Raw genomic sequence first — 16428 nt, 5'->3', positions numbered from 1 at the left:
TGTCGTCTGTACAACGGAGGCTTAACTGTGTTTAGAGGACAACCCTCCATGCATGTACTTTCCAGTTCTCCCACCTTTCTTTTCTGGATGTAGGCAGCAGGGCAGGAGCTCCTTCATTACCATCTGTTGATGACTGCTGCTGTGCTGCAGTGCTCAAAGTCAGGGTGGAGGGATTGGTTGAGAGTTAGAGATGTGGAAACTCGGATTTCTTGGAAATGAGAGTCTTCACTGTACCTGCAAAAAAGTGCTGCTTCCAGCTTGTGCCTTGTATTTGTTCTTTCTGCCTTTTCACATAGGAGTTTGCCCTTGAAAGGAGGGAAAATAGTTGTTTGGCTAAAATGCCCCAAATATTTCAGAAAGATTGTTTGGGAAAACAATGTCACATGTGAAAACAGACACTGCCAGGTGCATTAATCAGACATCTACCAGTGTGGGATGTCAGATCCTCAGTGTGGGTCGATTTGGTGTACGTGTGTTGTGTTAAGGAATCCTAAATACAGTCTGGGTTTAAATGCCTAGGAAAGTCACTCCTCCATGCCTATATCTTTGTAACCAGGATTTTTGACTTCTTTCTCTTTTGCGAAGAAATTGTTTGAGATCCATGCTTTCAGCCCTTGCTATCCCAGAAACACAGGAGGTCTAAAAATGGGTTAAAACAGACTCTCATCTAACATTTTGCTTATGTATACATCTACGGTTTGAATTAATTTAAAATCGATTTAAATGTGACTTACAAATCTGTTGTGCTATTATTTAAGGTAATGAAACCAGCAAGATGCAGATCGCCTGTGCCAGCCCTGAGAATGATTCAATACAGTTGCCTCCTTCGTGGGTGGTTTTAAATGCAAGTATTATGTATTTGGCTGGTGGGATGCCTTGCTGTGAAGTGTGTGCAAGCAGATACTTAAGCCATATCTGTAAAAGCCGAAGCTGTGAGCTGCAGCAAATTTTATACATATATATATATATATATATTTACTGGTGTACAGACATAAGGAGAATCTTCGCTGCTCTGTAGATAACATAATCCTTGCCTTTGAGTTCTTTGGTCCAGTACTCTGCTGGTGTTCCCAGCACTGGATGCAGGAGGAGCAAAGAGCTGCAGTGCGTCTTAAAAGCTAGAGGGATGGGTGTGGGATGGAGTAATAGGGAAATGATCCCGTAATTCAGGAAAATTGACTCATAGTGAAAAAGATAAGAGATGCGCTACTTGTTTCCTGTGATCACATACTAAAATAACAGTTTTGGTTTATAATGGAGATTCAAAGGAATCCAGCTATGACTTCAGTGACTTTATTTAAAAGCATGAAAATGGCTCTTCAGAGAATGCAACTTTATTTTGTGTTTGCACACTGCTAAGCATCATGAAGTCCTGATCAACAGTAAAGCTCCTGGGTCCTATCTCAGTGCTACTAACAGTAATTCAGAAAAGCATAAGTGAATTGCAGCTCCTTTTCCCAGGCATCATCCTCCCTCCTCTGTAAAGTGCCGGTCTAACCCAACTCCACCGCTACAGACAAATCTCTTTTGTGTGTAACCAAGTGGTTCCTCGCCTTTTTCACCACACAGAAAAAGCTGGACATTGCAATGTCATCTGTATGTCGGCAACTATGGTCAGAAGCTGGAAAAAACATTTGCTGTTTGGTGATAAGTGAAGAACATCTTTGCTTCATGTCTTACAGCCAAATTATATTAATTCTTATCCTAAATGAGTTCCTCTATATGGACTTTGTGCAGCATCCCAAGTGACAGGAGACAGGACAAGAGGGAATGGCCTGAAGCTCCGCCAGGGGAGGTTCAGGTTGGATATCAGAAAAAAATTCTTCACAGAAAGAGTCATTGAGCACTGGCAGAGGCTGCCCAGGGAGGGGGTCAAGTCGCCTTCCCTGGTGGTGTTTAAGGAACAAGTGGATGAAGTGCTTAGGGACATGGTTTAGGGAGTGTTAGGAATGGTTGGACTCAATGATCCAGTGGGTCCTTTCCAACCTGGTGATTCTGTGATTCTGTGACTTCTTTATGTTCTGATATAAATGGAGGCAATGCTAAAATATTAACAGACAGTGACACGGAAGCATCCAGATCTGGAATAGTAGTCTGAAATCTCTCCTAGGCTGCACATGATGCAGAAAGGGATAAAGCCTCGGGGCTGTCTTCATTGATGCATGATGTCTTCATGCACTGAGAGCATATTTTATTTCAATTGGACTTGTCTTGGGTTTTGCTTCCATAAAAATAAGATGAACTATACCAGGTTTGAGGTGGTTTCTCTATCATCGAAGGTTGACATGAAGCTGGGCAGCTTTCTTTGGGGTACCAGGAGCCCTGGCCCGTGCATTTTGTCTAAGGTTGACCACACAGTGCAAGCTGTTTGAGAAAAGAACTTTTTTTATGAAACTGTCGTGTTTGCTCTTGCAGACTGCTTTGGAAGTCTGTTTTCTGGTTTTGCCTCAAAAAATCTAATTCTTACATTAAAAATTTTTGGGACGCTTCCTTTTTAATGAATGACAAAAAGTTGTCACCTCTTAGGGCTTTTTTTGTTACTTTTTCCCCTCTGTTCTAAAAGCAAACGTTTTGAGTCAGCTCTGCTCTTTCCTCTGTAACTAGGAGACGTGTCTCAAGGCATGAGATAAGAACAGTAAGGGAAGTATGGCTCATAGCAATTGTTCTGCTTTTGCCAACTCTGTCCTGCAGGAGATCGGGAGCTGAAAGGCCAGCAGTGTGTTTATTTGGAGATTGCACTGATATTAAATAAGTCCTAAGCATGCCCATGGAATGCTGCCAAGCAGACTTAGTGAGGTCTCAACTGTAAATTGCACTAATATCAGTAAATGAGACCAACAATAAGACCTTTGAGTGAAGGGGACTGTGAAGACCAGTGGTTAGGATATGTGGAGACGGCAGCTTCTATACCGACTGGCTGAGAAGTGGAGCCCTCTTTTTTTTTTTGGCCATGGTGAAAGTCCTTTAGAACTTCTGCGGCTTTGTAAATGCTTCCAAACCTGTGCAGTGTGTACTGCAGGTTGATGGTAAAACTGTGGGATGTTCCTATCCCTTTGGCTCCTTCTACCTGAGCTTAATAAAGTGTATCTAGAGTCAAGGGCCCAAACAACTACTGTAACTGCTCTTCCTTAAAATTAAGGGCTTATTTCAGCAGCAGTGAGGCTGTGGAATTTTAGGTTTGGTAAAACAGCATGAATGAGAATGTAATATGAATGATGTTATCAGTAAAGTGCTCTCACCAAGGTACACCCCAAATGTTTATTTTCTGGTCCAAGATTTATAGACTTGAAGAAAACATTTTACCCTTCAAAATGGTACCAAATTATGATATAGGGCTCCCAGCTAATGACTCCATAGGGAATGCAGCAAAGTCCTGGATGTTTTGTCATGACTACACCATTTGCAATCTGTAGAAAAAGGCATTAATAAATATTTAAGACTTTTTGTCCTGTTTTAGTTTCATTCTATAAAAGCGAATACATGTCACATTTAAAATCTTCAGTAATTCTAGCTCTCTACTATGAGATGAAAGAAGAATAGTATTAAAAAAACCCTTAAGCCTGTGTTTGTACCGATTTCTAAAAGACACTGTCACCAACTGAATTAAAAATTATGAGCTTTTCCAGAAGATTAAGATGTTTTCAGAAATGGATACTCATGCCAGCTGGCAAACTAATTTTAATATTTGTCCAGTCATTGTATTTGTTAATAAAATTGGATGGGAAGGGGATGATGCCAAACCAGGGAGACACTACAGATAGGTTTGGGGTTGCTTCTGCATGAAGTTTCTGATTCTGAAGTGGGCCTCTCAGTGCTGGTGAGACATGCCTCCTTCCTGGATGCTGTTGATGACATTATTATCCCCAAAAAGAAGCAGTCATGCTTGGAAATCCCATCTGTCTTAATATTATACTACCATCCTGTATATCAATGCAGGACAGCAGAAGAGGAGCTGAAACCAGCTGCTCTCCAATGAGCATCTCAGTGTCTACCAGAAAGTATTTGCTCATCTTTCTACCACAGCAGCTACTGGTCGGTAGCAAAGATGATCTGATGAGGTAGGGTGATACCTGGAATTACCAGTGCTTATGGAGTTATGTGGCTTTGACTCAAAAACAAGTGGCTATGTGCTGTACTACCAAACCTAAGAGGCTCGTGGTGTGGTTTGAGTGAGGTTTGTTTTTAATAAAAAAAAAAATGGAGATGTTTATGAATTGCAGTTCAAACCTCAATTTAATGGATTTTTTTTTTTTTTTCTGTCTCCAGCTTCATAGTGGATGGCCTGCTATGTGGTCTGGAAATATGGTGTTTTTTTCTATGTTTCTTCATCATAAAGACTCTCAAAGTTAGCTCTGGTCTTAGGAGAACAAATGGGAGGATTTCAGTCTCTGTCCTCCTAGTTGGTTGACTTTGCATTCCTAAAATTTTTGTCGACCTCGAAGAAAATATTTCTTTGCATGTTCCTGGGAGGGATGCAGATAACAGAATCACAAAGTTATTTAGGTTGGGAAAAGATCATAAAGTCCAATCATAAACCTAATACTGTCAAGTACACATCTAAACCATGTCCCTAAGTGTCATATCTACACATCTTCTAAACACCTCCAGAGATGGCAACTCTACTACTTCCCTGGGAAGCCTGTTCCAATCCTTGACAACCCTTTCAGTGAAGTAATATTTCCTAATATCTAGTTTAAACTTTCACTGGTGCAACTTAAGGCCATTTAATCTAAGCCTTATAATTTGTTATTTGGAAGAAGAGACCAACACCTGAGTCTGTGCACCCTCCTTTCAGGTAGTTGTAGAGAGTGATAAGTTCTTCCCTCAGTGTCCTTTTCTCTAGACTAAACAACTCCAGTTCCTTCAGCAAATCCTCACAAGACTTGTTCTCTAGACCCTTCACCAGCTTTGTTGTCCTTCTTTGGACACAGCAGCTCGATGTCTGTCTTGTAGTGATGTTAGTTTATACCTTGCAGCTTTGCTGTAAGCATCATGGCTCTGTGTTGGCCCTTCTTTCATGTGTCAGAACTCAGACAGCCCTCTAAGGTTAGTCAGAATAGTTCCTGTAACATCTCTGAGTGGCTGCAGCTTGCTGCTCTCTGGCCCTCAGACCCAGGATGCCTTCTGCCCCCTTATCTAAGATGTAGCCCTTGAAATAATACATTTGCTCTCCTTCCCTTCAGAGCACTTGTACTTGGGTGTTCTGGCATCACTGATGTATGTGGCCAGCTGTTATTTTCTCTAAAATCTGTATAAAATCAATGTGTCCCTCAGAAATACCATTACTCTCGACATGAAAACAAATGTCATTCTGCTGCTGCAGAAAGCCAAGATTTATCTTCTGAAGAGAGTTGTCTGCCAATAGCATCTTAATACCCAGAAGAGGTCACCAGGATTGGGATGATTGAAATTTTCACTTTCAAATGCATGACTTTTTTTTTTTTTCTGCTGTTAAGAAAAAATATTTTAAGTGAGCCTTGTAAATTTTTGCCAGCCTGAGGCAATCAGCTCCTTTAAATGGTATTTCTTATTTTAAAATACCATAAAATAGAAATAAGTGCATAGGGAGATATACAGCCCACCCACTGCTGATGTATGTCTTTATAGTATAGGCATACATTATATACAGTCCTATGCATCTGCCAGCTGCTCAGCTTAAAAGGCTCTCAGGCTTTCCTCTCTAAATCAAATTTTGTGCAGAGACTTATAAGAGCCCAGTGAGATGCAAATAAAAGGATTTTGCCAATTAACTTAGAGCAAAGCAAAGTATCAAAACTGAAGACAAAAAGATACTTTTCTGAGTCTTGCTTTTGACACTTGGCAGGATTAGAATTGTGTTAGAAAGGAAGGATTCCCAGAGTTTTGTCCTTTCTTATAATTTTACAAGTCTCACTGATCAGAATCCCAGTGCCAAGTAATTTGTTTGGATTTAGGATGCTAAGTAAAGGATACACCTACACAAGCAATGATGCAATCCTTACTGATTTAGGCAAGCATGGCAGGCTACGCTGGCTGCCTGTGCCTCCTGAGGAAGTTCACTTCTTTGCAGTCACCCTGCAGCCTTTGATACAGCCTTAGGACAGGGTATTAGGATGGTTCTATACGTGCTGTTTTAAACATCCTGGGTTACCTGCAGGTCCCTACTTTGCTGAAAGCCATAGGGTGAGATTAGGAATTGTGTCCATGTTCGCTGGGCGCAATTAAGCTACTTAAATGTAGCTTCATTTCAGTTCATTTAGATTCGATTGGACATTGGTAGAGCCCTAATTATGCTAGGCAAAGCCACAGACCAACATATATGTCTTCATCCTTCCTGCCTTGTAAGCAGGCTGTGATAATTAGTGCAGTGTAGCTGGAAGGAGTTTGGTTAGCACCATGCAGGTGCTATTCATAGTTGAAAGCAGAGCATGGTGACTATGGGCCTTGGTGCAATTAATGAAATGCACTTCATCAGCTGGTTAATTGGCATAATCTTCAGTCCTGGTGCCAGGCTGTTAGGAAGGAGTAGGAGGTATCAAAAAACAACAGGCTGAAAGTAGAACTGAGGGAAGAGCTGTGATGCCTAAAACCAAACGTTAACAATGATAGCATTAATTATGAGAGCAATGTCATTCCTGCAGTTTTGAAGCAATTCCAGTGGGGGATTCCTCTGAATGCTAATGGAAATTTATAGCCAAAAGTTGTGATTGAATGTGTGTGTTTATTGCCTTTAATAAAATCAAATTGTTAGTAATTCTGAGAGCTCGAGATCTAGAGATCAGAGAAAAGCTCAGGCAACCCTGCGGTTTTTATGTTTTAACTCACAAATATTGTCTTTTTCCTAAGAATGCTGCCATATAATTTGCGTTCTAGTAGTACTGCAGTGTTAAATGAAGCTTGAGATACTGTTGTTTTAGATGCTGTACGTACCTCTAGCAAGTTTTACAGAGACGCAGTGGTGAAACAGGCAGTTCAGCTCACTGGTAGAGGGCAGGCTGGATGTGTGGTGAATATGGAAATGGGTCCTATAATCAAAAGACCCTGAGGCCTAAGAAGTGAAATGTATATAGTAAGGGAGACAGATGCATGGTTATGCCTGGTTTGGGGGAGATTACACAAGTGGTCCAAAGCCAGAAACCAGAAATGGAAGTCTTTCCTTCCCCCTTGTTTTGGTAGGTTAATGAACATTTTCTGGTTTCCTCTAAATCCTCAGTTTTTCCAGAAGCTGGATAATTTTAATCTTATGCCATGTCTGTAGAAATGAGATCCGCTGTTTCGGGCTGCCAGATTGTTACAAGAGAAAGCCCAACAGGCACTGAATGAGGTGTTAGGCAGACATGGAAAAATATAATTTCAGTGATGACTACAGTTGGTTTCATGCTAGTCATAAGATTTCAGATCATAATTCTCCCTGGAAACAGCACAGAGAGCAGCCATGAAGTATATGAGAAGTGTTAATGTCTTTGCGTTGTCCTGCACACTTTGCAATTATGTCTTCATCTATAATGTACTTGGTAAAACAGGGTGAAAGTCATCAGATGGTGTGATGGGTTGATCCTGGCTGGATGTCAGTTGCCAACCAAGTTGCTCTGTCTCTCCTCTCTTCAGCTGGACAGAGGAGAAAAAATATAACAAAAGACAGTGGGCCAAGATAAGGACAGGGAGATTACTTGGCAATCACAGTATTGGGCAAAACAGACTTGGGCAAAATTAAATTAAATTTATTACTAATCAAATCAGAGTAGGACAATGAGAAATAAAAACTAAATCTTAAAAATGTGGGCTGCAGAGGAATCTCTGCTATGGTGCCTGGAACACCCTCCTCCCCCTCCTTCACTGACCTTGGTGTCTGCAGAGTTTTCTCTCACGTATTTTCATTCCTTTCTTTGACTGCAGTTGCACAGGTGTTCCCCCTCTCTTCTTAAATACATTATCCCAGAGGTGTTACCACCATTGCTGATGGACTTGGGCTTGGCCTTGGCCAACAGTGGATCTGTCTTGTAGCCAGCTGGCATTGACACTACAGGACTTACGAGAAGCTTCTGGCAGTTTCTCACAGAAGCCACCTCTGTAAGCCCTCCACTACCAAAACTTTGCCATGCAACAATACAGATGGGAAACTGGGAGAAGTGGTTTTGTTATTTACAGTTTCTCTTTATTTTGATTTGTCTCCTTACTAGAGGAAACTGAATCAGGCAAAACCCTGGCAAGAACAGCCTGATGAACAATTTACCAATAAGCAGAAAAAACCATGGTTGAGCAATTTAAGCTGTGTGACACATATCACTTTATAAATTTATGTCATGCTTTGATGTCACACAAGTATGGCACCTGCAGTTATATCAGTGTTACAGGCAGAGAATTGAGTATAGACCCTACATAAATGATCTTCTCTCTGTATGTGCTGTGTACACGTCAGCAGTACTGGGGACCTGTCTGGATCTGGGGTGCGTGATATTCAGTTCAGAAATACTTTTCTCTTTGCAGTTCATTCCAAAACTGCCTGCAGATGCTATGGGCTCCCACTGAGTTCACCTACCTTTGGATCAGACTCTAAATGTCAAAAAGAAAAAAAAAAATTATGCATAAGTTTTGGAGGAGAGCTTGGGGAAAAGAAGCTAGATGTAGGCCAGCAGTGCTCCAACTGTGGAGCTTACATATTCTGTTTTTGTGTATTAGACAAGAAGCAATTACCTATTTTTTTGGCAGATTTGGGATTTCAGGAGTGTGCTTCTTCCCTGTCTCTTTTAGCTGTGTTGCACTGCAGATCTGTATAATGAGGCAGTTATGGCAATGGACTTCAAGGTCACTGTCACATGTGACATCCCCTACTGTATGCATTTGTGCGTTTTCTCCTGAGTAATCAGTGGAAACTTTGGATTTCTCTGGGGCTGGGGAGAAGCCCCAGTTTTTCTGTATGTTTCCTATGAAGTATCAGTGTTTGAAAAGCTGAAAGAATGTGGTTGGTTGCAACATTTTGTACTTCTCAACAAAGAAAGAAGCGGATGCTTTGTCACTTACAGTTCACTTTTATTATTTTGTAAATCTGATGGTATATGCAGTTGCATTTTTAATCTATAGTTATCTATGGATCACAGCTTAGCCCACTGAAACTGGGCTATTTGCCATCACTGCATCTTATGCAAAGATTTTTTCAGTAGCAGCCAGCTTATTTCCACTCTTTCCTTCTTCCTGGCCCAAAGTCCTGAAATAATTGATTTCATATATTACCAGACATATGCCTGAACTTTTTTTTTAACTTGCAACATCTGTCCTCATAGTAGAAGAAATGGTAGCTTAGCCAGTGAACGCTGTTGATATGTGTTGTTGGTGCGTTGCATCAGTTGTTTCAAATAGTCTCTCGCCCAACCACAAATAAATGCCTTTTCAAGTGAGACCCAGTCAGAGGGGCTTTTCTCCTTCGTTTTATTGTTGATGCAACTTGTTTGTGGATGCAAATGTAGTATTGCAACTGTGATCTTTTCCTACTTCAGTCATTGCTTATCATAAATGCACTTTATTTAAAATTAATGATTTTTGATAAACTTGATAAGCTTAAGTTGCACTTGCCTGTTTTATGTAGAGCCTATTGCCACAACATTTGAGCATTTCCCACAGCAGGTGGAGTTCATCTTCACAGTATTCTGAAAAGGATGGAAACATCCCTGTTCTGTGGAGGGAAAAAAACAATTTCATAATTTCTTCATCCAGAAAAACAGGAGATTTGGATTTTGTTCCGATATTCTCTCTGGTTATAAATTTTGTTTGTTTGTTTTGGTTTTTTTATATATGGACCTTAAGCTGGGCACTTCTGTTTTGGAATAAATCAGAGCATATAATCATATTGCCTTTGTAAGATCAACCTGAATGTCTTATACAGCAGGGTGCTACTTTATTAAGAGCGAGGATATGACAGCCCAGTTAGCTCCCTGGAAAATTTCTTGCCTGAAGTAGACTTTCTGAGAAAGAGCTAGCAATGATTGTGTCATGGATAACTAAAAGAATGAATAGCAGTCTGGCAACCATTTATTAAGAAAGAGCTCCCCACTGATGGGGTAAGCCTATCTGCCCTTAATGGCTTTTTCTATTTGATCCCATCCATAGCATAGTAGTTTGGTCCTGGTATGAGAGAAGCTCAGTGAGTGGCAGTCTAGCTTTTTGTGTAGCACTGATCAAGAGAGATTATTTCTACTGACAGTCTCATTACTGTCAAGTGAAAATTAAAGCAGTCCTGAAACTGCAAGTCTTAGCCTGGAGTATCTATTAATTGATGTCCAGATGGAAAGACACCCTCCATGGACCGCAACAGACTCCTGCATCAGGGATGAAACAACTTGCCCAAAACAATTACACAACTTGAAACTAGACACGGTCCTCTGAGAATGAGATGTTCTGCACTACTTGGGCACTTTCTCACTTGCAAAGAAACTTAGTGGACAAAGGTGGCATGGGTAAGTTTGGCATCTGTAGAAACAGCTTTTAGAACGAAATAGTCCCAATTTAGTTTTTAATGTGTATAGCTATAAAATGGTTTACGAAATTGCATAATGTATATGAGAAATCAGTTTTTAAGAGAGGTAGAATTGTAATTTGGACTATCTTTCACCTTTCAGCACCTTGCTTTCTTAGGAAGGGCAACTACTTGTTTCTTGGTTTTGGTAAAATTCTCAATAGAATAAATGACTTTTTGCTTAAATATTACTAGCGCTGGTCAAAAAAGACTGCTGAGTAACTACTTCTCTTTGAAGGAGTGCTCTGCTGTATATAATATGTGTGTCTATACTCATACCTTGGATAGATTCACTCCCTGCAGCCTCAGTATATGTGATAGAAAAGCAAAGAGGTTAGAAGGGTTACGGAGAAGATTGGCTTTCATGCTTCAGTTGAAACTGAAGCTTATTCTGCCTGGGTAATTTCAGCAGCCCACTTACAGGAAAGTTTGTGCGAATTTCCTGAAATATTTAATTTCCCCTCTTTCTTTTTCTGTACCAGGGCCTTCCCTTTTCCATCCCATACCCTGTAAAATCCGGGGAATGCAGACTGATGTGGCTTTCTAGTACCTCTTCTCTACTCATGGCATACTATTTACATCTATATAGGGCCTGTCTCTTAAATTGTACTGTGTGTTTATCTCTGTTATCTGATTCTGATGAGTTTCAATGATTTTGGGAACTGGTATTTCACCCAGAGATATGTGCAGCATCCCAAGCAGCCTCTGTGCACGCTACGGGCTCTGCGTGGTTGTGCATTTGATCATTTAATTTCCTTTTCCTATTCTGAGCGTGCTGCTGCCAAAAGTGACAAATATGACAAAATGGTGACATTTTCAATTTATTAGTACCTATTCCCTCAGGCAGGACACAGGATATCTTTTAGGGAAACTGGGACTCTAGGAATCCAGAAAAAGTGAAAGATAATTGAATTATAGATGAGAGGCTATTTGACTTCTTCACAATCCTAAATCCAGGGTTGCAAACTACAAAGTAAGCAGTATGTCTCATGAGAGCTGCCCTCACAGCTCCTGTTTCATACTGAGACCTCATCCTATGTTCATAGGGTTCTTTCACGACACCTTTTGCTGGATTGACTTTGCACACTCATTCTGTTTGTGACACACTAATAAAAAAAAAACCTTTCCACTTTTTATCTGCTTCCGTCTAATCTACGGTTCTCAGATTTCAGCATTGCAATGTATTTGTACCACCCCTCAGCATCATTTCTACTCACTGAAAAGGTAAAGCTCACAACCTGAGAAATGCATAATAGGTTAACAGACACCACAAGGCTACAGACCAAAGGGAGAAGAACTAGCTGGGGATTTATGAGTCAGTTTAGGAATAAATGCCTTACAGGTTGGAGTGAAATGAAGCCTTAAAAAGTCTTTGTGGTTCTTGTCAAGACTATGTGCCCTCTTGGTCTTCCCTGTGTATTTGTCCCTGAATCTGTCCCCATGAAATTGCAAATGCAAAATCAAAACAGGCTATTAAAACTCACTGTACGTGCATTAAAAACAAATCACACCATCCCAGCTCAGGAAGGTAATTGACAAACTCAGAGTGCATGAAATCGCTGCAAGCTGAGTGTAAACTAAGAAGTGATGAAAATATCAGTCTCCAACTTATGTGTTAGCAATGTATTCTGAGCCATAAATACCAATTACTGAGCCACCAGCTGTAAGTCATCCTTATAGTTCAGGGCTGAAACACTGTCTTTTCCCTCCCTTGCTGATTAAAAAAAAAAAAAAATTAAGAAAATTAAATAGCTTAAATAATAAAAAACCTTATGGACCTCCAAGAATTTGAATTTTTCTTTATCTTTTGCACTAGTTAATTATGAGTAACCTTGGGAGAAATTACCCTTGTCAGAGACCCCTTAATTATACCCATAAACCAGCCTTGTCAAGCCTTTGTCTCTCTCCCCTGTAATCTGTTGTGCTGTTGAATAACTAGTAGGGGTGCTCTGCAAGGTCTTCCGTCTGCAAAATTCAGCCTTAATGTTGTGTCTGAGAGGAATCGGAATAGTTGAGGTGGATTGATGAAAACTGGAAGTAACCTTCCATATAACAATGTTAAAAGGATGCAATGATGGGTATCTGTTCCTGTTGTTGTGTATCTTGACCTCTGCTTCTCCCTGGACCCAGAACAACCACAGAATACCTGTCTTTGCCGATGCAAGCATTTTCCCTCTCACAAAGAGGAAGGTAGTACATGTACCTCCAAGTCCCTGCAAAAGTAGCAGCTAGAAGGGGAGTCCTCCTACCCTTTTAGTTTTTCACCTAGCATGGTATTTTCAGTATGAAACGGATGCATGTTATTCTTGCACAAAGATCTTTGGAGATAAGGATAATGTGAACTTGACCACAGTGCATACATAAAAATGTTGATTTAAAGGAAAAAGCTTAAAAAGAATCTGTAGCTTCTTCCTGCTTTCGCATTAGAAGTATTAGCTAAATAGCAGCATGCACTGTACACTGTCTGTAACTGTGTTTGGGTTTGAATTTCACCACTGAACTGTCAGCAGATAAGGTTTATTGCCAGGCTGACCATCTCTCAGCCACTGATTGAAAAGCATCCATTGCCTCAGCCCCTATGTTTTTGTTTTCCCTGATACTAAGTCGGTGTCTGTATTTTCACAGAATCACTTATTGCTTTTTAAATTTCTGTTGCCCTCCTCCAAAAACTGTCACCAGCCTGGGAGCTTACTCACCCCTCCCTATTTTGCTTTGCCTAATTTGACAGTGATGCAATGCCAAGGTTTGCAATGTCATCTTTGAGTCCTTCAAGAAAGAGAAGGTGTTAGGCCATTTGTGGTTTTCTACCAGGTCTTGCGTCTTTTATTCCACCTCAAGCGGGAATGTTGTTCCTCAGTGGACTTTACCTGGCTTCCTGTTTTATGCAGGTATGGCCTAAAGTCCTGCTCTGCTGAATTGAATGCAAATGGGATGCTGCGTGACCTGTGCACCACGGCTCTGCCTGCCAGATCCAAATGTTCACGGGCAATCACTCTCAGTCTCATCTCTTCTTAAGCATGATGGACTGATATTTGACCATCTAAGTGTTCCTGCTCTGACTTTTTTTCCCCAAGTATCTTCTACCAATCTCAAGCTAGGTTTAGTGTGTCACAATCTTTCCAGAATGGACTGTTGAGCTTATGGCTTCCAGATTAAGCCATAGCACACTCTACTATGCCAAGCAGAAGCTTGGTTACTGGGCCCTATGTCTGCCTTCAAACACAAAATGAGGTTGATCATATTTGCAAACCAAATGAATTGAAGTTTTAGTGGGTGAGGAGATCATTGCCCATATTATTCACTGGTAAAAAGGAGAACGATTTATTTCCTTTGCCGAAACCATTGGTGAAAGTCCCAAGGAGTAATGTTCACTCTTGTTTATTTGGTGAACAAATGCAGTTCATCTGTAGAAGCTTTCTATCAAGAATTGACAGCTTTTGGAAGTTAATGTTAACTTTCAAGAATCTCAAACCTGGATGGTACAACCAAATGAGAGAAGTTTTACTGGGAAACAAAATCTCCTTCATCAAGGCAGAGTGTGCATATGCACCAAGTTCTTGTAGGCTGCTGGCTTTCTTGCCGGGAAAATCCTGTCCCAGTGGAAAATGATGTGCAAATAACTGTGTGGTAGTGACAACCCAGAGATTTACATATTGCTGAAAGCTGGTGACCTATCCTTAGAGGTAGGATGGACAACAAACTTCTGGGACAAAGCTGGGCAGTATTTCCAAAGATGAGGACCTGTTTCAGCTGTACTGGAGATATGGGAAGTGACATTCACCAGCACAAGTTTTACTAGTTCTAAGAGACTCTTGTGTCTTTCCTAAAACCGAAGGTAAAAATGAACATTAATGCAAAATGTTTCTGCGAACCTTGTCATACCAATAGGACTTCTAATATGGATGATTAAGTAAAACACCTTATAGGGTCCAGTGTGCTTATGCTGTTCTCGGGAGCAGACATGGTCCATTGTGTTTTATAAAACCAGGAAACTTAAAACATTTTTTTTTATTGTTCTCTGTAATACGGATCATTTAAATTGTCTTGTTTTTCCCTATAATCTTTGCTCTGCTGACTCAGTGAAATATTTGTAATAAACAGAAGTATGGATGAATGGAATAGTCAGGAATTATCTTCCTAGTACTCATAAAAATAGAGAAATAGGCATAAAAAAACCCATAATGCAAAATTTTATGTTTTCTTGTCACCCTTCATCTCTGTCTTCTCACTGTATGTCTGTGGGCTTGGAGCATGCAGATTTTGTTTCCTGATCAAAACTAATGGATGGAGATGACAAGGCTCATCAGTCCAGTGCTGCTGATAGTCTCCTTGTCAGCAGCACTTTTTCTTCAGAGTTAGCTCCTGACTTACTGCCAGGGGGAAGGGGAGTAATCAGATCTGCTGGCCTCAGCCTAGGTGAGGGTGGCTGTCATTCTTTTCCTCTGTTGAAATACATTGCTGGTTGGATGCCTATATGAAGCTAAAACCTTGGAGATAAGAGGACCCTAAACTTCTGCCCTGTCCACTTCAGATCAGGGTTTCAGATACCAGATGGATGGATGAGCGTGGTGGGTTTGTGTTTTAAGCAGTAGAGGAGAAACAGAGAGACTCGAGTTAATTTCCTTTTTGCTTGTGTGTTGAGATGTACTATTTATTTGTAACCTAATTTCTTCTCTGAAGGACCTATGCCTCATTTCCCCATCTCAGCAGTCTCCATAATCCTACTTACCTACTCTGTGGGGGTCTTATGAATGTTAACGGATGTGTATTTATGCGTCAAATGCCATTAGTTCAGTCCTTCTCTTAAATAACGTTTCTCTTAAATAACTGGCTATAAGCACCAGTGATGGGGCTCTATATAAATACAATTTCCATCTATAGATCATCTGCCAGATGCCACAGCGATCCTGAATGTAAAGTTAATGACTTTTCCAAATGAATTTAAACAGCCTAACAATTAGATGTAACAGAGAAAATTAAGGATGCCATCATGTTCAGAGGCTAAATGCATGAGGGATATGTAATAGGAAATATAAATGTATTGTTAATCTCAAATTGCAAGTTCAGATCCAAACTACATTCGCAAACTTTATTCCAGTAGCTAACAGCAAAGGCATAGAAGCGTACATTCATCCGTAACAGAGATGGAGTAGTTTTTTTGCCTAGATCAGATGAATGTTTTCATCTTCAGATATCGCTGTGTCATAGTCATGGTTGGATTACTTAACATGAATTGAAAATAAAGCGGTGTTTCCTAGTTGTGGATATGAAAAGAATAATTACCTTGAGCTGCTCAATAACTGGTAGCTTTTCAAACTTTCTTGGACATACATAGTTACAGAAAACAAACCAGCATACATGGGCTCATGGGCTAAACAGCAGCGCAATCACTCTCTGTAAGAGAGATTTTTGGAGTGGGGAGAAGGGGGCATTTTAAAAATGCTGTAATGAAAAGTGACATTTTACTATGGCCACTAAACATCCATTGCTACAAGCAGTCAAGTGTTTCTGACAAATGAAAGGGCTGCTATTTGAATGTCAGTGGCAAGAATTTAGAATTGGTATGTTATTCAGGTAAATGAATGCAATTTCTTCCTCCAGAAGTTGTCATTTATTGAGTTCTGTAAAAATGTGTGTGGCCTGGACACCAGTCTGTGACTTAGGGTAAAGAAAAGCACACAGGTTAACAAAAAAAGAGCCTCCCCTAGAAACAATATAATATGTTCTAAAAATTACATTTATTGTTCACTAGAATTTGCTAAACGCTTTTGGAAAGCATCAGCCTAAAGAAATAAACCTAAAATACCAAGAAAAGATGTAACTAGGAGAAATTAAACCCAAATATACTTTTTATCACCCAGTCTCAGTATTAAGCACAGGACAGTCTACTGCAGAGTGCCTACTGTACAGTCTCATTTGAGGTTTCTGAAGGATGCTTT

The sequence above is a fragment of the Cuculus canorus genome, chromosome 9, assembly GCF_017976375.1.
Source record: "Cuculus canorus isolate bCucCan1 chromosome 9, bCucCan1.pri, whole genome shotgun sequence".
In the NCBI taxonomy this organism is placed as follows: domain Eukaryota; kingdom Metazoa; phylum Chordata; class Aves; order Cuculiformes; family Cuculidae; genus Cuculus; species Cuculus canorus.
Note: the sequence above shows the minus strand (reverse complement) of the source record.